This window comes from Lampetra fluviatilis, unplaced genomic scaffold, assembly GCF_964198595.1.
Source record: "Lampetra fluviatilis unplaced genomic scaffold, kcLamFluv1.1 SCAFFOLD_553, whole genome shotgun sequence".
In the NCBI taxonomy this organism is placed as follows: domain Eukaryota; kingdom Metazoa; phylum Chordata; class Hyperoartia; order Petromyzontiformes; family Petromyzontidae; genus Lampetra; species Lampetra fluviatilis.
This window is the reverse complement of record NW_027621160.1, coordinates 1,457-26,245: the sequence shown is the minus strand read 5'-3', so window position 1 is coordinate 26,245 and position 24,789 is coordinate 1,457. Positions and strand designations below refer to the sequence as shown.

The window sequence follows — 24,789 nt, the reverse complement described above, 5'->3', positions numbered from 1 at the left end:
AGTGACTGAGTGAGTGACTCACTGAGTGAGTGAGTGAGTGACTGAGTGAGTGAGTGAGTGAGTGACTGAGTGAGTGACTGAGTGAGTGACTCACTGAGTGACTGAGTGACTGACTGAGTGAATGACTGAGTGAGTGACTGAGTGACTGAGTGAGTGTCTGAGTGAGTGAGTGACTGAGTGAGTGAGTGACTGAGTGAGTGACTGACTCACTGACTCACTGACTCACTGACTCACCTTGTGAGCGGCCCCACGGTGCTGAGCCAGTCTGCGTGTCACCACGCCGCCCTTGGCGGGGCAGGTGAGGTTGCTCACCCTCACCTGCCCGTCTCGGGAGCTGCTCACCAGAGTTGAGTCACCGCTCTGCGGGAGGAACTTTGCCTGCAGACGACAACAACAACAACAACAACAATCACAACAACAACAACAATCACAACAACAACAACAACAATGACAACAACAACAACAACAACAATCACAACAACAACAACAACAATGACAACAACAACAATCACAACAATCACAACAACCACAACAACCACAACCACAACAACAATCACAACAACAACAAGGTGAGTGAGTAGGTGAGTGAGTAGGTGAGTGAGTAGGTGAGTGAGTGAGTAGATGAGTGAGTAGGTGAGTGAGTGAGTAGGTGATTGAGTAGGTGAGTGAGTAGGTGAGTGAGTAGGTGAGTGTGTAGGTGAGTGAGTAGGTGAGTGAGTAGGTGAGTGTGTAGGTGAGTGTGTAGGTGAGTGTGTAGGTGAGTGAGTAGGTGAGTGAGTAGGTGAGTGAGTAGGTGAGTGTGTAGGTGAGTGTGTAGGTGAGTGTGTAGGTGAGTGAGTAGGTGAGTGAGTGAGTAGGTGAGTGAGTAGGTGAGTGAGTAGGTGAGTGAGTAGGTGAGTGAGTTGGTGAGTAAGTGAGTGAGTAGGTGAGTAGGTGAGTGAGTTGGTGAGTGAGTAGGTGAGTGAGTAGGTGAGTGAGTAGGTGAGTGAGTTGGTGAGTAAGTGAGTGAGTAGGTGAGTAGGTGAGTGAGTTGGTGAGTAGGTGAGTGAGTTGGTGAGTAAGTGAGTGAGTAGGTGAGTAAGTGAGTGAGTAGGTGAGTAGGTGAGTGAGTTGGTGAGTAGGTGAGTGAGTAGGTGAGTAAGTGAGTGAGTAGGTGAGTAGGTGAGTGAGTTGGTGAGTAGGTGAGTGAGTTGGTGAGTAACTAGGTGAGTAGGTGAGTAGGTGAGTAGGTGAGTAGGTGAGTGAGTTGTTGAGTAGGTGAGCGTGTAGGTGAGTTGGTGAGTGAGTTGGTGAGTAGGTGAGTGAGTTGGTGAGTGAGTAGGTGAGTGAGTAGGTGAGTGTGTAGGTGAGTGAGTAGGTGAGTGAGTAGGTGAGTGAGTAGGTGAGTGAGTGAGTAGGTGATTGAGTAGGTGAGTGAGTAGGTGAGTGAGTAGGTGAGTGTGTAGGTGAGTGAGTAGGTGAGTGAGTGAGTAGGTGAGTGAGTAGGTGAGTGAGTAGGTGAGTGAGTAGGTGAGTGAGTTGGTGAGTAAGTGAGTGAGTAGGTGAGTAGGTGAGTGAGTTGGTGAGTAGGTGAGTGAGTTGGTGAGTAAGTGAGTGAGTAGGTGAGTAAGTGAGTGAGTAGGTGAGTAAGTGAGTGAGTTGGTGAGTAGGTGAGTGAGTTGGTGAGTAACTAGGTGAGTAGGTGAGTAGGTGAGTAGGTGAGTAGGTGAGTGAGTTGTTGAGTAGGTGAGCGTGTAGGTGAGTTGGTGAGTGAGTTGGTGAGTAGATGAGTGAGTAGGTGAGTGAGTGAGTAGGTGATTGAGTAGGTGAGTGAGTAGGTGAGTGAGTAGGTGAGTGTGTAGGTGAGTGAGTAGGTGAGTGAGTAGGTGAGTGTGTAGGTGAGTGTGTAGGTGAGTGTGTAGGTGAGTGAGTAGGTGAGTGAGTGAGTAGGTGAGTGAGTAGGTGAGTGAGTAGGTGAGTGAGTAGGTGAGTGAGTTGGTGAGTAAGTGAGTGAGTAGGTGAGTAGGTGAGTGAGTTGGTGAGTGAGTAGGTGAGTGAGTAGGTGAGTGAGTAGGTGAGTGAGTTGGTGAGTAAGTGAGTGAGTAGGTGAGTAGGTGAGTGAGTTGGTGAGTAGGTGAGTGAGTTGGTGAGTAAGTGAGTGAGTAGGTGAGTAAGTGAGTGAGTAGGTGAGTAGGTGAGTGAGTTGGTGAGTAGGTGAGTGAGTAGGTGAGTAAGTGAGTGAGTAGGTGAGTAGGTGAGTGAGTTGGTGAGTAGGTGAGTGAGTTGGTGAGTAACTAGGTGAGTAGGTGAGTAGGTGAGTAGGTGAGTAGGTGAGTGAGTTGTTGAGTAGGTGAGCGTGTAGGTGAGTTGGTGAGTGAGTTGGTGAGTAGGTGAGTGAGTTGGTGAGTGAGTAGGTGAGTGAGTAGGTGAGTGTGTAGGTGAGTGAGTAGGTGAGTGAGTAGGTGAGTAGGTGAGTGAGTAGATGAGTGAGTAGGTGAGTGAGTGAGTAGGTGATTGAGTAGGTGAGTGAGTAGGTGAGTGAGTAGGTGAGTGTGTAGGTGAGTGAGTAGGTGAGTGAGTGAGTAGGTGAGTGAGTAGGTGAGTGAGTAGGTGAGTGAGTAGGTGAGTGAGTTGGTGAGTAAGTGAGTGAGTAGGTGAGTAGGTGAGTGAGTTGGTGAGTAGGTGAGTGAGTTGGTGAGTAAGTGAGTGAGTAGGTGAGTAAGTGAGTGAGTAGGTGAGTAAGTGAGTGAGTTGGTGAGTAGGTGAGTGAGTTGGTGAGTAACTAGGTGAGTAGGTGAGTAGGTGAGTAGGTGAGTAGGTGAGTGAGTTGTTGAGTAGGTGAGCGTGTAGGTGAGTTGGTGAGTGAGTTGTTGAGTAGGTGAGCGTGTAGGTGAGTTGGTGAGTGAGTTGGTGAGTAGGTGAGTGAGTTGGTGAGTGAGTAGGTGAGTGAGTAGGTGAGTGTGTAGGTGAGTGAGTGAGTGAGTAGGTGAGTGAGTAGGTGAGTGAGTAGGTGAGTGAGTAGGTGAGTGAGTAGGTGAGTGAGTGAGTAGGTGAGTGAGTAGGTGAGCGTGTAGGTGAGTTGGTGAGTGAGTTGGTGAGTGAGTTGGTGAGTTGGTGAGTGAGTAGGTGAGTGAGTAGGTGAGTGAGTAGGTGAGTGAGTGAGTAGGTGAGCGTGTAGGTGAGTTGGTGAGTGAGTTGGTGAGTGAGTTGGTGAGTTGGTGAGTGAGTAGGTGAGTGAGTAGGTGAGTGAGTGGGTGAGTGAGTGAGTGAGTTACCTGGAAGACGTTTGAGCGGTGGCCACTTTCGTAGGTAAGCATCACGGAGGGAGAGGCCCAATCCCACAGCACGATGGACAGGTCATCTCCACTGCTAGCCAGCAGCGTGCCGGCTTCGTTGAAGTGCAGAGTGTTCACACACCTGGTGAGCCAACTCACCACTCACTCACCAACTCACTCACCCACTCACCAACCGCTCACCCACTCACCCACTCACCCACTCACTCAGTCAGTCACTCACCCACTCACCCACCCACTCACCCACTCACCCACTCACCCACCCACTCACCTACTCACTCACCCACTCACTCACCCACTCACTCAGTCAGTCACTCACCCACTCACCCACCCACTCACCCACTCACCCACTCACCCACCCACTCACCTACTCACTCACCCACTCACTCACCCACACACCCACTCACTCACCCACTCACCAACCGCTCGCTCGCTCACTCGCTCACCCACTCACCCACCCACACACCCACTCACTCACTCGCTCACCCACCCACCCACTCACCCACCCACCCACCCACTCACCCACCCACTCACTCACCCACTCACCCACCCACTCAACCACCCACCCACTCAACCACCCACTCACCCACCCACTCACCCACCCACCAACCCACTCACCCACCCACTCACTCACCCACCCACTCACCCACCGACACACTCACTCACTCACTGAACCACTCACCCACTCACTCACTCACCCACTCACTCACCCACTCACCCACCCACTCACTCACCCACCCACTCACCCACCGACACACTCACTCACTCACTGAACCACTCACCCACTCACTCACTCACCCACTCACTCACCCACTCACCCACTCACTCACTCACTCACTCACCCACTCACACACAGCACGATGGACAGGTCATCTCCACTGCTAGCCAGCAGCGTGCCGGCTTCGTTGAAGTGCAGCGTGTTCACACACCTGGTGAGCAAACTCACCACTCACTCACCAACTCACTCACCCACTCACCAACCGCTCGCTCGCTCACTCGCTCACCCACCCACTCACCCACTCACTCAGTCAGTCACTCACCCACTCACCCACGCACCCACCCACTCACCCACCCACTCACCTACTCACTCACCCACTCACTCACCCACACACCCACTCACTCACCCACTCACTCAGTCAGTCACTCACCCACTCACCCACCCACTCACCCACTCACCCACTCACCCACCCACTCACCTACTCACTCACCCACTCACTCACCCACCCACCCACTCACCCACCCACACACTCACTCACTCACTGACCCACTCACCCACTCACTCACTCACCCACTCACTCACCCACACACCCACTCACTCACCCACTCACCAACCGCTCGCTCGCTCACTCGCTCACCCACTCACCCACCCACACACCCACTCACTCACTCGCTCACCCACCCACCCACTCACCCACCCACCCACTCACCCACTCACCCACCCACTCAACCACCCACCCACTCAACCACCCACTCACCCACCCACTCACCCACCCACCAACCCACTCACCCACCCACTCACCCACCCACCCACTCACCCACCCACACACTCACTCACTCACTGACCCACTCACCCACTCACTCACTCACCCACTCACTCACCCACCCACCCACTCACCCACCCACTCAACCACCCACCCACTCAACCACCCACTCACCCACCCACTCACCCACCCACCAACCCACTCACCCACCCACTCACTCACCCACCCACTCACCCACCCACACACTCACTCACTCACTGACCCACTCACCCACTCACTCACTCACCCACTCACTCACCCACTCACCCACTCACTCACTCACTCACCCACTCACTCACACACTCACCAACCGCTCGCTCGCTCGCTCACTCACCCACCCACTCACCCACTCACTCAGTCAGTCACTCACCCACTCACCCACTCACCCACCCACTCACCCACTCACTCACCCACTCACCCACCCACTCACCCACTCACCCACCCACTCAACCACTCACCCACCCACTCACCAACTCACTCACCCACTCACTCACCCACACACCCACTCACTCACCCACTCACCCACCCACCCACTCACTCACTCACCCACCCACCCACCCACTCACTCACCCACTCACCCACCCACCCACTCACTCACTCACTCACCCACCCACCCACCCACCCACTCACTCACTCACCCACCCACTCACTCACTCACCCACCCACCCACCCACCCACCCACTCACCCACCCAATCACTCACCCACTCACTCACGCACTCACCCACTCACTCACCCACTCACTCACCCACTCACTCACCCACTCACTCACTCACTCACCCACCCACCCACTCACTCACTCACCCACCCACTCACCCACCCACTCACCCACCCACCCACCGACTCACTCACCCACTCACCCACCCACCCACCCACTCACCCACCCACTCACCCACCCACCCACCCACCCACCCACTCACCCACTCACCCACCCACTCACCCACCCACCCACCCACTCACCCACTCACCCACCCACCCACTCACCCACCCACCCACTCACCCACCCACCCACCCACCCACTCACCCACCCACCCACCCACTCACTCACCCACCCACCCACCCACCCACCCACTCACCCACCCACCCACCCACCCACTCACTCACTCTCTCACCCACCCACTCACCCACCCACCCACTCACTCACCCACACACCCACCAACTCACCCACCCACTCACTCACCCACCCACCCACCCACTCACTCACCCACCCACCCACCCACCCACTCACTCACTCACTCACCCACCCACCCACCCACTCACCCACCCACCCACTCACCCACCCACTCACCCACCCACCCACCCACTCACCCACCCACCCACTCAACCACTCACTCACCCACCCACTCACTCACTCACTCACTCACCCACTCACCCACCCACCCACCCACTCACCCACCCACCCACCCACCCACCCACCCACTCACTCACCCACTCACCCACCCACTCACCCACTCACTCACCCACCCACTCACTCACCCACCCACTCACTCACCCACCCACCCACCCACCCACCCACCCACTCACCCACCCACCCACCCACCCACCCACCCACTCACTCACCCACTCACCCACCCACCCACCCACTCACCCACCCACCCACCCACCCACTCACCCACCCACTCACTCACCCACCCACCCACCCACCCACCCACTCACCCACCCACCCACTCACCCACCCACTCACTCACTCACTCACCCACCGACCCACCCACTCACCCACCCACCCACCCACTCACTCACTCACTAACCCACCCACCCACCCACCCACCCACTCACCCACCCACCCACCCACTCACCCACCCACCCACCCACCCACCCACTCACTCACCCACCCACCCACCCACTCACTCACTCACTCACTCACCCACGCACCCACTCACCCACCCACTCACTCACCCACCCATCCACCCACCCACTCACTCACCCACCCACCCACCCACCCACTCACTCACTCACCCACCCACTCACCCACCCACTCACTCACCCACTCACCCACCCACCCACCCACCCACTCACCCACCCACCCAACCACCCACCCACCCACTCACTCACTCACCCACCCACCCACCCACTCACCCACCCACCCACTCACTCACCCACCCACCCACCCACTCACTCACCCACCCACCCACCCACCCACTCACCCACCCACTCACCCACCCACCCACCCACCCACTCACCCACCCACCCACTCACCCACCCACCCACCCACTCACTCACTCACCCACCCACTCACCCACCCACCCACTCACCCACCCACCCACTCACTCACTCACTCACTCACTCACCCACCCACTCACCCACCCATCCACTCACTCACCCACCCACTCACTCACTCACCCACTCACTCACGCACCCACTCACCCACCCACCCACCCACTCACTCACCCACTCACCCACTCACTCAACCACCCACCCACCCACTCACCCACTCACTCACCCACTCACCCACCCACCCACCCACTCACCCACCCACCCACTCACCCACCCACTCACTCACCCACCCACCCACTCACCCACCCACCCACCCACTCACCCACCCACTCACTCACCCACTCACTCACTCACTCACCCACCCACCCACTCACTCACTAACCCACTCACCCACCCACCCACTCACTCACCCACTCACTCACTCACTCACTCACCCACTCACTCACTCACCCACTCACCCACCCACCCACCCACTCACCCACTCACTCACCCACCCAAAACCCACCCACTCACCCAGCCACCCACCCACTCACCCACTCACACACTCACCCACTCACCCACCCACTCATCCACTCACCCACCCACTCACCCACCCACCCACTCACCCACCCACCCACCCACCCACTCACCCACCCACCCACTCACCCACCCACCCACCGACTCACCCACAAACCCACCCACCCACCCACTCACTCACCCACCCACCCACCCACCCAACCACCCACTCACCCACCCACTCACGCACTCACTCACCCACCCACCCACCCACCCACCCACCCACTCACCCACCCACCCACCCACCCACCCACCCACTCACTCACTCACTTACCCACCCACCCATCCACTCACCCACCCACCCACCCACTCACCCACTCACACACTCACCCACCCACCCACTCACCCACTCACCCACCCACTCACCCACCCACTCACTCACTCACCCACCCACCCACCCACCCACTCACTCACCCACTCACTCACTCACCCACCCACCCACCCACCCACTCACTCACTCACTCACCCACCCACCCACTCACCCACCCACCCACCCACCCACTCACCCACCCACCCACTCACTCACCCACTCACCCACCCACTCACCCACCCACCCACTCACCCACCCACTCACCCACCCACCCACCCACCCACTCACCCAGCCACCCACCCACCCACCCACTCACCCACCCACTCACACACTCACCCACTCACCCACCCACTCACCCACCCACCCACCCACTCACCCACCCACCCACCCACTCACCCACCCACCCACCGACTCACCCACAAACCCACCCACCCACCCACTCACTCACCCACCCACCCAACCACCCACCCACCCAACCACCCACTCACCCACCCACCCACCCACTCACTCACTCACCCACCCACCCACCCACTCACCCACCCACCCACTCACTCACTCACCCACTCACCCACCCACCCACTCACCCACCCACCCACTCACTCACTCACCCACCCACCCACTCACCCACCCACCCACTCACTCACTCACTTACCCACCCACCCACCCACTCACCCACCCACCCAACCACCCACTCACCCACCCACCCACTCACTCACTCACCCACCCACCCACCCACTCACCCACCCACCCCCTCACTCACTCACCCACTCACCCACCCACCCACTCACCCACCCACCCACTCACTCACTCACTCACCCACCCACCCACTCACCCACCCACCCACCCACTCACTCACTCACTTACCCACCCACCCACCCACTCACCCACCCACCCACCCACCCACTCACCCACCCACTCACTGAATCACTGAATAACTCAGTCACCCACCCACCCACTCACTCACCCACCCACCCACCCACCCACCCACTCACCCACCCACCCACCCACTCACCCACCCACCCACCCACCCACCCACTCACCCACTCACCCACCCACCCACCCACTCACCCACCCACCCACCCACCCACCCACCCACTCACCCACCCACCCACCCACTCACCCACTCACCCACCCACCCACCCACTCACCCACCCACTCACCCACCCACCCACCCACCCACCCACTCACCCACCCACCCACTCACTCACTCACCCACCCACTCACCCACCCACCCACCCACCCACCCACTCACCCACTCACCCACTCACCCACCCACCCACTCACCCACCCACCCACCCACTCACCCACCCACCCACCCACTCACCCACCCACCCACCCACTCACCCACCCACTCACCCACCCACCCACCCACTCACTCACCCACCCACTCACCCACCCACCCACTCACCCACTCACCCACCCACCCACTCACCCACCCACCCACTCACTCACTCACTCACCCACCCACCCACTCACCCACCCACCCACCCACTCACTCACTCACCCACCCACCCACTCACCCACCCACTCACCCACCCACTCACTCATTCAACCACCCACTCACCCACCCACTCACCCACCCACTCACTGAATCACTGAATCACTCAGTCACCCACCCACCCACCCACTCACCCACCCACCCACCCACCCACCCACCCACTCACCCACCCACCCACCCACCCACCCACTCACCCACTCACCCACCCACCCACCCACTCACCCACCCACCCACCCACTCACCCACTCACCCACCCACCCGTGGTGTCGCTGCAGGCTCTGCTGGAGGCGTAGGAGCCGAACCAACGTACGCGACCCTCGAGCTCCGAGCGTGAACGCGAGGGGGGTGGAGACTCACCCATCCACCCACCCACCCACCCACTCACTCACTCACTCACCCACCCACTCACCCACTCACCCACCCACTCACCCACTCACCCACTCACTCACCCACCCACTCACCCACTCACTGAATCACTGAATCACTCAGTCACCCACCCACCCACTCACCCATCCACCCACCCACTCACTCACCCACCCACTCACTCACCCACCCACCCACCCACCCACCCACTCACTCACCCACCCACCCACCCACTCACCCACCCATCCACCCACCCACTCACTCACCCACCCACCCACCCACCCACTCACCCACTCACCCACCCACCAACCCACTCACCCACCCACCCACCCACTCACCCACCCACCCACTCACTCACCCACCCACCCCACCCACCCACCCACCCACTCACTCACTCACCCACCCACTCACCCACCCACTCACCCACCCACCCACCCAGTCACCCACCCACCCACTCACCCACCCACCCACCCACCCACTCACTCACTCAACCACCCACTCACCCACCCACTCACCCACCCACTCACTGAATCACTGAATCACTCAGTCACCCACCCACCCACTCACTCACCCACCCACCCACCCACCCACTCACCCACTCACCCACCCACCCACTCACCCACCCACCCACCCACCCACCCACTCACCCACTCACCCACCCACCCACCCACTCACCCACCCACCCACCCACTCACCCACCCACCCACTCAATCACTCACCCACCCAGTCACCCACCCACCCACTCACCCACTCACCCACCCAGCCACCCACCCACTCACCCACCCACCCACCCACCCACTCACTCACTCACCCACCCACTCACCCACTCACCCACCCACCCACCCACCCACTCACCCACCCACTCACCCACCCACCCACTCACTCACCCACCCACCCACCCACTCACCCACCCACTCACCCACCCACCCACCCACTCACTCACCCACCCACTCACCCACTCACCCACCCACCCACCCACCCACTCACCCACCCACTCACCCACCCACCCACTCACCCACCCACCCACTCACCCACCCACTCACCCACCCACCCACTCACCCACCCACCCACCCACCCACCCACCCACTCACTCACTCACTCACCCACCCACCCACTCACCCACCCACTCACCCACCCACTCACCCACCCACTCACTGAATCACTGAATCACTCAGTCACCCACCCACCCACCCACTCACCCACCCACCCACCCACCCACCCACTCACCCACTCACCCACCCACCCACCCACTCACCCACCCACCCACCCACCCACTCACCCACCCACCCACTCACCCACTCACCAACCCACCCACCCACCCACTCACCAAACCCACCCACCCACCCACGCTCCCACCCACCCATCCACCCACCCACTCACCCACTCACCCACCCACCCACTCACCCACTCACCAACCCACCCACCTACCCACTCACCAAACCCACCCACCCACCCACTCACCAAACCCACCCACCCACCCACGCTCCCACCCACCCATCCACCCACCCACTCACCCACTCACCCACCCACCCACTCACCCACTCACCAACCCACCACCCACCCACCCACCCACCCACTCACCCACCCACCCACTCACCCACTCACCCACCCACCCGTGGTGTCGCTGCAGGCTCTGCTGGAGGCGTAGGAGCCGAACCAACGTACGCGACCCTCGAGCTCCGAGCGTGAACGCGAGGGGGGTGGAGACTCACCCATCCACCCACCCACCCACCCACCCACCCACCCCACTCACTCACTCACCCACCCACTCACCCACCCACCCACTCACCCACTCACCCACCCACCCACCCACTCACCCACCCACTCACCCACCCACCCACCCACCCACCCACTCACTCACTCACCCACCCACTCACCCACTCACTCACCCACCCACTCACCCACTCACTGAATCACTGAATCACTCAGTCACCCACCCACCCACTCACCCATCCACCCACCCACTCACTCACCCACCCACCCACCCACCACTCACTCACCCACCCACCCACTCACCCATCCACCCACCCACTCACTCACCCATCCACCCACCCACTCACTCACCCACCCACCCACCCACCCATTCACTCACTCACTCACCCACCCACTCACCCACCCACCCACTCACCCACCCACTCACCCACCCACCCACTCACCCACTCACTCACCCACCCACCCACCCACTCACCCACCCACCCACCCACTCACCCACCCACCCACCCACTCACCCACTCACCCACACACCCACCCACTCACCCACCCACCCACTCACCCACCCACTCACTCACCCACCCACTCACTCACTCACTCACCAACCCACCCCACCCACTCACCCACCCACCCACTCACCCACTCACCCACCCACCCACCCACTCACCCACCCACCCACCCACTCACCCACCCACTCACCCACTCACCCACCCACTCACCCACCCCACTCACCCACTCACTCACCCACCCACTCACTCACCCACCCACCCCACTCACCCACCCACCCACCCACTCACCCACTCACCCACCCACCCACTCACCCACCCACCCACTCACCCACTCACCCACCCACCCACCCACCCACTCACCCACCCACTCACCCACTCACCCACTCACCCACCCACTCACCCACCCACCCACCCACTCACCCACCCACCCACCCACTCACCCACCCCACTCACCCACCCACTCACCCACTCACCCACCCACCCACTCACTCACCCACCCACCCACTCACCCCACCCACCCCACCCACCCCACCCACTCACCCACTCACCCCACTCACTCACTGAATCACTGAATCACTCAGTCACCCACTCACCCACTCACTCACCCACCCACCCACCCACTCACCCACCCACCCACCCACCCACCCTCACCCCACCCACCCACCCACTCACCCACCCACCCACCCACTCACCCACCCACTCACCCACCCACTCACCCACTCACCCACCCACCCACTCACTCACCCACCCACCCACTCACCCACCCACCCACCCACCCACCCACTCACCCACTCACCCACTCACTCACTGAATCACTGAATCACTCAGTCACCCACTCACCCACTCACTCACCCACCCACTCACCCACCCACCCACTCACCCACCCACCCACCCACCCACCCACCCACTCACCCACCCACCCACCCACCCACCCACCCACCCACCCCACTCACCCCACCCACCCACCCACCCACTCACCCACTCACCCACTCACTCACTGAATCACTGAATCACTCAGTCACCCACTCACCCACTCACTCACCCACCCACTCCACCCACCCCACCCACCCACCCACTCACCCACCCACCCACCCACTCACCCACCCACCCCACCCACCCCACCCACTCACCCACCCACCCACCCACCCACTCACCCACCCACCCACCCACTCACCCACCCACCCACTCACCCACCCACCCACCCACCCACTCACCCACCCACTCACCCACTCACCCACCCACCCACCCACTCACCCACCCACCCACTCACCCACCCACCCACCCACTCACCCACTCACCCACTCACTCACTGAATCACTGAATCACTCAGTCACCCACTCACCCACTCACTCACCCACCCACTCACCCACCCACCCACCCACCCACTCACCCACCCACCCACCCACCCACTCACCCACCCACCCACCCACCCACCCACCCACTCACTCACACCCACCCACCCCACTCACCCACCCACCCACTCACCCACCCACCCACTCACCCACTCACCCACTCACTCACTCACTGAATCACTCAGTCCACCCACTCACCCACTCACTCACCCACCCACTCACCCACCCACCCCACCCACCCACTCACCCACCCACCCACCCACCCACTCACCCACTCACTCACTGAATCACTGAATCACTCAGTCACCCACTCACCCACTCACTCACCCCACCCCACTCACCCACTGCACCCACCCACCCACCCACTCACCCACCCACCCACTCACCCACCCACCCACCCCACTCACCCACTCACCCACTCACTCACTGAATCACTGAATCACTCAGTCACCCACTCACCCACTCACTCACCCCACCCACTCACCCACCCACCCACCCACTTCACCCACCCACCCACCCACCCACCCACCCACTCACCCACCCACCCACCCACTCACTCACTCACCCACCCACCCACTCACCCACCCACCCACCCACCCACTCACCCACTCACCCACTCACTCACTGAATCACTGAATCACTCAGTCACCCACTCACCCACCCACTCACCCACTCACTCACCCACCCACTCACCCACCCACCCACCCACCCACCCACCCACTCACCCACCCACCCACCCACTCACCCACCCACCCACCCACTCACCCACTCACCCACCCACCCACTCACCCACCCACCCACCCACCCACTCACCCACCCACCCACCCACCCACTCACCCACCCACCCCACCCACCCACTCACCCATCCACTCACCCACCCACTCACCCACTCACCCACCCACCCACCCACTCACCCACCCACTCACCCACCCACCCACCCACTCACCCACTCACCCACTCACTCACTGAATCACTGAATCACTCAGTCACCCACTCACCCACTCACTCACCCACCCACCCACCCACCCACTCACCCACCCACCCACCCACTCACCCACCCACCCACCCACCCACTCACCCACTCACCCACCCACCCACCCACTCACCCACCCACCCACCCACCCACTCACCCACTCACCCACCCACCCGTGGTGTCGCTGCAGGCTCTGCTGGAGGCGTAGGAGCCGAACCAACGTACGCGACCCTCGAGCTCCGAGCGTGAACGCGAGGGGGGTGGAGACTCACCCATCCACCCACCCACCCACCCACCCACTCACTCACTCACCCACCCACTCACCCACCCACCCACTCACCCACTCACCCACCCACCCACCCACTCACCCACCCACTCACTCACCCACCCACTCACCCACTCACTCACCCACCCACTCACCCACTCACTGAATCACTGAATCACTCAGTCACCCACCCACCCACTCACCCATCCACCCACCCACTCACTCACCCACCCACCCACCCACCCACTCACTCACCCACCCACCCACCCACTCACCCATCCACCCACCCACTCACTCACCCACCCACCCACCCACCCACTCACCCACTCACCCACCCACCCACCCACTCACCCACTCACCCACTCACCCACTCACTCACCCACCCACCCACCCACTCACTCACTCACCCACCCACTCACCCACCCACTCACCCACCCACCCAGTCACCCACCCACCCACTCACCCACCCACCCACCCACTCACTCACTCAACCACCCACTCACCCACCCACTCACCCACCCACTCACTGAATCACTGAATCACTCAGTCACCCACCCACCCACTCACTCACCCACCCACCCACCCACCCACTCACCCACTCACCCACCCACCCACTCACCCACTCACCCACCCACCCACTCACCCACCCACCCACCCACCCACTCACCCACTCACCCACCCACCCACCCACTCACCCACCCACCCACTCACCCACCCACCCACCCACTCACCCACCCACCCACCCACTCACTCACTCACCCACCCAGTCACCCACCCACCCACTCACCCACTCACCCACCCAGCCACCCACCCACTCACCCACCCACCCACCCACTCACCCACCCACTCACCCACCCACCCACCCACTCACTCACCCACCCACTCACCCACTCACCCACCCACCCACCCACTCACCCACCCACTCACCCACCCACTCACTCACCCACCCACTCACCCACCCACCCACCCACACTCACTCACTCACCCACCCACCCACCCACTCACCCACCCACTCACCCACCCACTCACTCATTCAACCACCCACTCACCCACCCACTCACCCACCCACTAACTGAATCACTGAATCACTCAGTCACCCACCCACCCACTCACCCACTCACCCACCCACCCACCCACTCACCCACCCACCCACCCACCCACTCACCCACCCACCCACTCACCCACCCACCCACTCACCCACCCACTCACCCACTCACCCACCCACCCGTGGTGTCGCTGCAGGCTCTGCTGGAGGCGTAGGAGCCGAACCAACGTACGCGACCCTCGAGCTCCGAGCGTGAACGCGAGGGGGGTGGAGACTCACCCATCCACCCACCCACCCACCCACCCACTCACTCACTCACCCACCCACTCCACCCACCCACCCACCCACTCACCCACTCACCCACCCACCCACTCACCCACCCACTCACTCACCCACCCACACACCCACTCACTCACCCACCCACTCACCCACTCACTGAATCACTGAATCACTCAGTCACCCACCCACCCACTCACCCATCCACCCACCCACTCACTCACCCACCCACCCACCCACTCACTCACCCACCCACCCACCCACTCACCCATCCACCCACCCACTCACTCACCCACCCACCCACCCACTCACCCACTCACCCCACCCACCCACCCACTCACCCACCCACCCACCCACTCACCCACTCACCCACCCACCCACTCACTCACCCACCCACCCACCCACTCACTCACTCACCCACCCACTCACCCACCCACTCACCCACCCACCCCAGTCACCCACCCACCCACTCACCCACCCACCCACCCACCCACTCACTCACTCAACCACCCACTCACCCACCCACTCACCCACCCACTCACTGAATCACTGAATCACTCAGTCACCCACCCACCCACTCACTCACCCACCCACCCACCCACTCACCCACTCACCCACCCACCCACTCACCCACTCACCCACCCACCCACTCACCCACTCACCCACCCCACCCACTCACCCACCCACCCACCCACTCACCCACTCACCCACCCACCCACCCACTCACCCACCCACCCCACTCACCCACCCACCCACCCACCCACTCACTCACTCACCCACCCAGTCACCCACCCACACACTCACCCACTCACCCACCCAGCCACCCACCCACTCACCCACCCACCCAACCACTCACCCACCCACTCACCCACCCACCCACCCACTCACTCACCCACCCACTCACCCACTCACCCACCCACCCACCCACCCAACCACTCACCCACCCACTCACCCACCCACCCACTCACTCACCCACCCACTCACCCACCCACCCACCCACCCACTCACTCACTCACCCACCCACCCACCCACTCACCCACCCACTCACCCACCCACTCACTCATTCAACCACCCACTCACCCACCCACTCACCCACCCACTCATCCACCCACCCACCCCACTCACCCACTCACCCACCCACCCACCCACTCACCCACCCACCCACCCACCCACTCACCCACCCACCCACCCACCCCACTCACCCACTCACCCACCCACCCGTGGTGTCGCTGCAGGCTCTGCTGGAGGCGTAGGAGCCGAACCAACGTACGCGACCCTCGAGCTCCGAGCGTGAACGCGAGGGGGGTGGAGGACTCACCCATCCACCCACCCACCCACCCCACTCAACTCACATCACCACCCACCCACTCACTCACTCACCCACCCACTCACCCACCCACCCACTCACCCACTCACCCCACCCCACCCACTCACCCACCCACTCACCCACCCACCCACCCACTCACTCACTCACCCACCCACTCACCCACTCACTCACCCACCCACTCACCCACTCACTGAATCACTGAATCACTCAGTCACCCACCCACCCACTCACCCATCCACCCACCCACTCACTCACCCACCCACCCACCCACTCACTCACTCACTCACTCCACCCACCCACCCACTCACCCATCCACCCACCCACTCACTCACCCACCCACCCACCCACCCATTCACTCACTCACCCACCCACTCACCCACCCACCCACCCCACTCACCCACCCACTCACCCACCCACCCCACTCACCCACTCAGTCACCCACCCACCCACCCACCCACTCACCCACCCACCCACTCACCCACCCCACCCACCCACTCACCCACTCACCCACACACCCACCCACTCACCCACCCACCCACTCACCCACCCACTCACTCACCCACCCACCCACTCACTCACTCACTCACCAAACCCACCCACTCACCCACCCACCCACTCACCCACTCACCCACCCACTCACCCACCCACCCACCCACTCACCCACCCACCCACCCACTCACCCACCCACTCACTCACCCACCCACACACCCACTCACCCAACCACTCACCCACCCACTCACCCACTCACTCACCCACCCACTCAACTCACCCACCCACCCACCCACTCACCCACTCACCCACCCACCCACTCACCCACCCACCCACTCACCCACTCACCCACCCACCCACCCACCCACTCACCCACCCACTCACCCACTCACCCACTCACCCACCCACTCACCCACTCACCCACCCACTCACTGAATCACTGAATCACTCAGTCACCCACCTCACCCACTCACTCACCCACCCCACCCCACCCACCCACCCACCCACTCACCCACCCACCCCACCCACCCACTCACCCACCCACCCACCCACTCACCCACCCACTCACCCACCCACTCACCCACTCACCCACCCACCCACTCACTCACCCACCCACCCACTCACCCACCCACCCACCCACCCACTCACCCACTCACCCACTCACTCACTGAATCACTGAATCACTCAGTCCACCCCACTCACCCACTCACTCACCCACCCACTCACCCACCCACCCACCCACCCACCCACTCACCCACCCACCCACCCACCCACCCACCCACTCACCCACCCACCCACTCACCCACCCACCCACCCACCCACTCACCCACCCACCCACCCACTCACCCACCCACCCACCCACTCACCCACCCACTCACCCACTCACCCACCCACCCCACCCACTCACCCACCCACCCACTCACCCACCCACCCACCCACCCACTCACCCACTCACCCACTCACTCACTGAATCACTGAATCACTCAGTCACCCCACTCACTCACCCACTCACCCCACCCACCCACCCACCCACTCACCCACCCACCCACCCACCCACCCACCCACTCACCCACCCACCCACCCACTCACCCACCCACTCACCCACCCACCCACTCACCACCCACCCACCCCCCACTCACCCACCCACCCACTCACTCACCCCACCCACTCACCCACTCACCCACCCACCCACCCACTCACCCACCCACCCACCCACCCACTCACCCACTCACCCACCCACCCACCCACTCACCCACCCACTCACCCACCCACCCACTCACCCACTCACCAACCCACCCACCCACCCACTCACCAAACCCACCCACCCACCCACGCTCCCCACCCACCCATCCACCCACCCACTCACCCACCCACCCACCCACTCACCCACCCACCCACCCACTCACCCACTCACCCACCCACCCACCCACTCACCCACCCACCCACCCACCCACTCACCCACCCACCCACCCACCCACTCACCCACTCACCCCACCCACCCGTGGTGTCGCTGCAGGCTCTGCTGGAGGCGTAGGAGCCGAACCAACGTACGCGACCCTCGAGCTCCGAGCGTGAAACGCGAGGGGGGTGGAGACTCACCCATCCACCCACCCACCCACCCACTCACTCACTCACCCACCCACTCACCCACCCACCCACTCACCCACTCACCCACCCACCCACTCACCCACCCACTCACCCACCCACCCACCCACTCACTCACTCACTCACCCACCCACTCACCCACTCACCCACTCACTCACCCACCCACTCACCAACTCACTGAATCACTGAATCACTCAGTCACCCACTCACCCACTCACCCACTCACCCACCCACTGAATCACTGCATCACTCAGTCACCCACCCACCCACTCACCCATCCACCCACCCACTCACTCACCCACCCACCCACCCACCCATCCACCCACCCACTCACTCACCCACCCACCCACCCATTCACTCACTCACTCACCCACCCCACTCACCCACCCACCCACCCACTCACCCACCCACCCACCCACTCACCCACCCACCCACTCACCCACTCACTCACCAACCCCACCCACCCACTCACCCACCCACCCACCCACCCACTCACCCACCCACCCACCCACTCACCCACCCACCCACCCACTCACCCACTCACCCACACACCCACCCACTCACCCACCCACCCACTCACCCACCCCACTCACTCACCCACCCACTCACTCACTCACCAACCCACCCACTCACCCACCCCACCCACCCACTCACCCACTCACCCACCCACCCACTCACCCACCCACTCACCCACCCACCCACCCACTCACTCACTCACCCACCCACCCACCCACTCTCCCCACCCACCCACCCACACACCCCACTCACCCACACACCCACCCACTCACCCACCCACCCACTCACCCACCCACCCACCCACTCACCCACTCACCCACCCACCCACTCACCCCACCCCACCCACTCACCCACCCACCCACTCACTCACCCACCCACCCACCCACTCACCCACCCACTCACCCACTCACTCACCCACCCACCCACCCACTCACCCACCCACCCACCCACCACCCACTCACTCACCCACCCACTCACCCACTCACCCACCCACCCACCCACCCACCCACTCACCCACCCACTCACTCACCCACCCACCCACTCACCCACTCACCCACCCACTCACCCACTCACCCACCCACTCACTGAATCACTGAATCACTCAGTCACCCACTCACCCACTCACTCACCCACCCACCCACCCACTCACCCACCCACCCACCCACCCACCCACTCACCCACCCACCCACTCACCCACCCACCCACTCACCCACCCACTCACCCACCCACTCACCCACTCACCCACCCACCCACTCACTCACCCACCCACCCACCCACTCACCCACCCACCCACCCACTCACCCCACTCACCCACTCACTCACTGAATCACTCAGTCACCCACTCACCCACTCACTCACCCACCCACCCACCCACCCACCCACTCACCCACCCACTCACCCACCCACCCACCCACTCACCCACCCACCCACCCACTCACCCACCCACCCACCCACTCACCCACCCACCCACTCACCCACCCACCCACCCACTCACCCACTCACCCACCCACCCACTCACCCACCCACCCACCCACCCACTCACCCACCCACCCACCCACTCACCCACCCACCCACCCACTCACCCACCCACCCACTCACCCACCCACCCACCCACCCACTCACCCACCCACCCACTCACCCACCCACCCACCCACCCACTCACCCACCCACCCACCCACTCACCCACCCACCCACTCACCCACCCACCCACCCACTCACCCACCCACCCACTCACCCACTCACCCACCCACCCATCCACTCACCCACCCACCCACCCACTCACCCACCCACCCACTCACCCACCCACCCACCCACTCACCCACCCACCCACCCACTCACCCACCCACCCACCCACCCACTCACCCACCCACCCACCCACTCACCCACCCACCCATCCACCCACCCACCCACTCACCCACCCACCCGTGGTGTCGCTGCAGGCTCTGCTGGAGGCGTAGGCGCCGAACCAACGTACGCGACCCTCGAGCTCCGAGCGTGAACGCGAGGGGGGTGGAGACCCCACAGCGTCGCGCTCCTAGAGCCACAGGGGCCACCCAGAGGGGGGGGCTGGCGGGGGACGTGTCAGAGGTCAACCAAACCTGGGGGGGGTGAGGGGGGAGGGGGGAGGGAGGAGGGGAGGGGGAGGGGGGGAGTTGGATGGGTGGGTGGATGGGTGAGTGGGTGAGTGGGTGGGTGGAGGGGGGGGGGGAGTGGGTGGGTGAGTGGGTGGGTGGGTGGGTGAGTGGGTGGGTGGATGGGTGAGTGGGTGAGTGGGTGGGTGGAGGGGGGGGGGGAGTGGGTGGGTGAGTGGGTGGGTGGGTGGGTGAGTGGGTGGGTGGATGGGTGAGTGGGTGAGTGGGTGGGTGGAGGGGGGGGGGGAGTGGGTGGGTGAGTGGGTGGGTGGGTGGGTGAGTGGGTGGGTGGGGGGGGGAGTGAGTGGGTGGGTGGGTGGGTGGGTGGATGGGTGAGTGGGTGAGTGGGTGGGTGGGTGAGTGGGTGGGTGGGGGGGGGGGGTGGGTGGGTGGGGGGGGGGTGGGTGGGGGGGGGTGGGTGGGTGGGTGGGTGGGTGAGTGGGTGAGTGGGTGGGTGGGTGGGTGGGTGAGTGAGTGGGTGAGTGGGTGGGTGGGTGAGTGGGTGGGTGGGTGAGTGGGTGGGTGGGTGGGTGAGTGGGTGGGTGGGTGAGTGAGTGGGTGAGTGAGTGAGTGAGGGGGTGGGTGGGTGGGTGAGTGGGTGGGTGGGTGGGTGGGTGAGTGGGTGGGTGAGTGAGTGAGTGGGTGAGTGGGTTGGTGGGTGGGTGGGTGAGTGGGTGGGTGGGTGGGTGGGTGAGTGAGTGGGTGGGTGAGTGAGTGACTGAGTGAGTGGGTGAGTGAGTGTGTGAGTGGGTGAGTGGGTGGGTGAGTGGGTGGGTGAGTGGGTGGGTGGGTGAGTGGGTGGGTGGGTGGGTGAGTGAGTGGTGGGTGGGGGTGAGTGAGTGAATGGGTGAGTGGGTGGGGGGGGGGTGTGGGGGGGTGAGTGAGTGGGTGGGTGAGTGAATGGGTGAGTGAGTGGGTGGGTGGGGGGGGGGGTGAGTGAGTGGGTGGGTGGGTGAGTGAGTGAGTGGGTGGGTGACTGAGTGAGTGAGTGGGTGAGTGTGTGAGTGGGTGAGTGGGTGGGTGGGTGGGTGAGTGAGTGGGTGAGTGGGTGGGTGGGTGGGTGAGTGGGTGGGGGGGGGGGTGGGGGGGTGAGTGAGTGGGTGGGTGAGTGAATGGGTGAGTGAGTGGGTGGGTGGGGGGGGGGGGTGAGTGAGTGGGTGGGTGGGTGAGTGAGTGAGTGGGTGGGTGGGTGAGTGAGTGAGTGAGTGACTGAGTGAGTGAGTGGGTGAGTGAGTGTGTGAGTGGGTGAGTGGGTGGGTGGGTGGGTGAGTGGGTGGGTGGGTGAGTGGAGTGAGTGAGTGGGTGGGTGGGTGGGTGGGTGAGTGGGTGGGTGGGTGAGTGAGTGGGTGGGTGAGTGAATGGGTGAGTGAGTGGGGGGGGGGGGGTGGGGAGGGGGTGAGTGGGTGGGTGAGTGGGTGAGTGGGTGAGTGGGTGGGTGGGTGAGTGGGGGGGTGGGTGGGTGGGTGAGTGAGTGAATGGGTGAGTGAGTGGGGGGGGGTGGGGGGGGGTGAGTGGGTGGGTGAGTGGGTGAGTGGGTGGGTGGGTGAGTGGGGGGGTGGGTGGGTGAGTGAGTGGGTGAGTGGGTGAGTGAGTGGCTGACTGGGTGGGGTGAGTGAGTGAGTGGGTGGGTGGGTGAGTGAGTGAGTGAGTGGGTGGGTGAGTGGGTGGGTGGGTGGGTGAGTGGGTGAGTGGGTGGGTGAGTGAGTGGGTGAGTGAGTGAGTGAGTGAGTGGGTGGGTGGGTGGGTGACTGGGTGGGTGAGTGGGTGACTGGGTGGGTGAGTGAGTGAGTGGGTAGGTGGGTGAGTGAGTGAGTGGGTGAGTGAGTGAGTGGGTGGGTGGGTGAGTGGGTGGGTGGGTGGGTGAGTGGGTGGGTGAGTGGGTGAGTGAGTGGGTGAGTGGGTGGGTGAGTGAGTGAGTGAGTGGGTGGGTGAGTGGGTGAGTGGGGGGGGTGGGTGAGTGGGTGGGTGAGTGGGTGTGTGGGTGGGGGGGTGGGGGTGGGGTGTGTGGGTGGGTGGGTGAGTGGGTGGGTGGGTGAGTGGGTGGGTGGGTGGGTGGGTGAGTGAGTGGGTGGGTGGTGGGGGGGGTGGGTGAGTGAGTGAGTGGGTGGGTGAGTGGGTGGGTGGGTGACTGGGTGGGTGAGTGGGTGGTGAGTGAGTGGGTGAGTGGGTGGGGGGTGGGGGTGAGTGGGTGGGTGGGTGAGTGGGTGAGTGGGGTGGGTGAGTGGGTGACTGAGTGGGTGAGTGGGTGAGTGGGTGGGGGGGGTGGGTGAGTGAGTGGTGAGGATGGGTGGTGAGTTAGTGGGTGAGTGGGGGGGTGAGTGGGTGGGTGGGTGAGTGGGTGGGGGGGGGGGTGGGTGAGTGAGTGGGTGGGTGAGTGGGTGGGGTGGGTGAGTGGGTGGGTGAGTGGGTGAGTGAGTGGGTCAGTGGGTGAGTGAGTGGTGAGTGGGTGGGTGGTGAGTTAGTGGGTGAGTGGGTGGGTGAGTGGGTGGGTGGGTGAGTGGGTGGGTGAGTGGGTGGGTGGGGGGGGGAGTGAGTGGGTGAGTGAGTGGGTGGGTGGGTGGGTGAGTGGGTGAGTGAGTGAGTGGGGGGGGTGAGTGGGTGAGTGGGTGAGTGAGTGAGTGGGTGGGTGGGGGGGTGAGTGGGTGGGTGAGTGAGTGGGTGGGTGGGGGGGTGAGTGGTGGGTGGGTGAGTGAGTGAGTGAGTGGGTGGGTGAGTGGGTGAGTGAGTGAGTGTGTGAGTGAGCGAGTGAGTGAGTGGGTGAGTGAGTGTGTGTGTGTGTGAGTGGGTGAGTGAGTGAGTGACTGAGTGAGTGAATGGGTGAGTGAGTGAGTGGGCGAGTGAGTGAGTGAGTGGGTGGGTGAGTGGGTGGGTGAGTGAGTGAGTGACTGAGTGAGTGAGCGAGTGGGTGAGTGTGTGAGTGAGTGACTGAGTGAGTGAGTGGGTGGGTGGGTGAGTGGGTGACTACTGATGATGTCACCTCTAAGGCAGACTTCTCATTGGTGGACGCTGGAGAAGATGAATCTGACGACGATGACGACGACGACGATGATGACGACTTCCCAACTCTCCCAACAACCTCCACCTCCTCGTCATCATTGTCCACCTCCTCCCCTTGTCCATCACCTCGTTGGGATTCTGGGAGAGACACGGAGAGAGACATCATCACGACCATCATCATCATCATCACTAGCATCATCGCCATCATCATCATCACCACCACCATCATCACCACCACCACCACCATCACCACCATCATCATCATCACCATCATCATCATCATCACGACCATCATCATCATCATCATCACCATCATCATCATCATCACCAGCATCATCACCACCATCATCACCATCATCATCAT

At 62.9% G+C, this 24,789-nt stretch overlaps 1 long non-coding RNA gene across 1 annotated transcript; it reads right to left on the bottom strand.

Annotated features, from left to right (window-relative positions):
- Positions 1-237: 237 nt before the first annotated feature.
- LOC144954869 (uncharacterized) lies at positions 238-24,559 on the bottom strand. The gene is made up of 4 exons (XR_013641410.1): positions 24,406-24,559; positions 21,220-21,395; positions 3,255-3,396; positions 238-378 (listed from the first exon to the last, which is right to left on the bottom strand). It is a non-coding gene; the product is annotated as an uncharacterized LOC144954869 (long non-coding RNA).
- Positions 24,560-24,789: the final 230 nt, after the last annotated feature.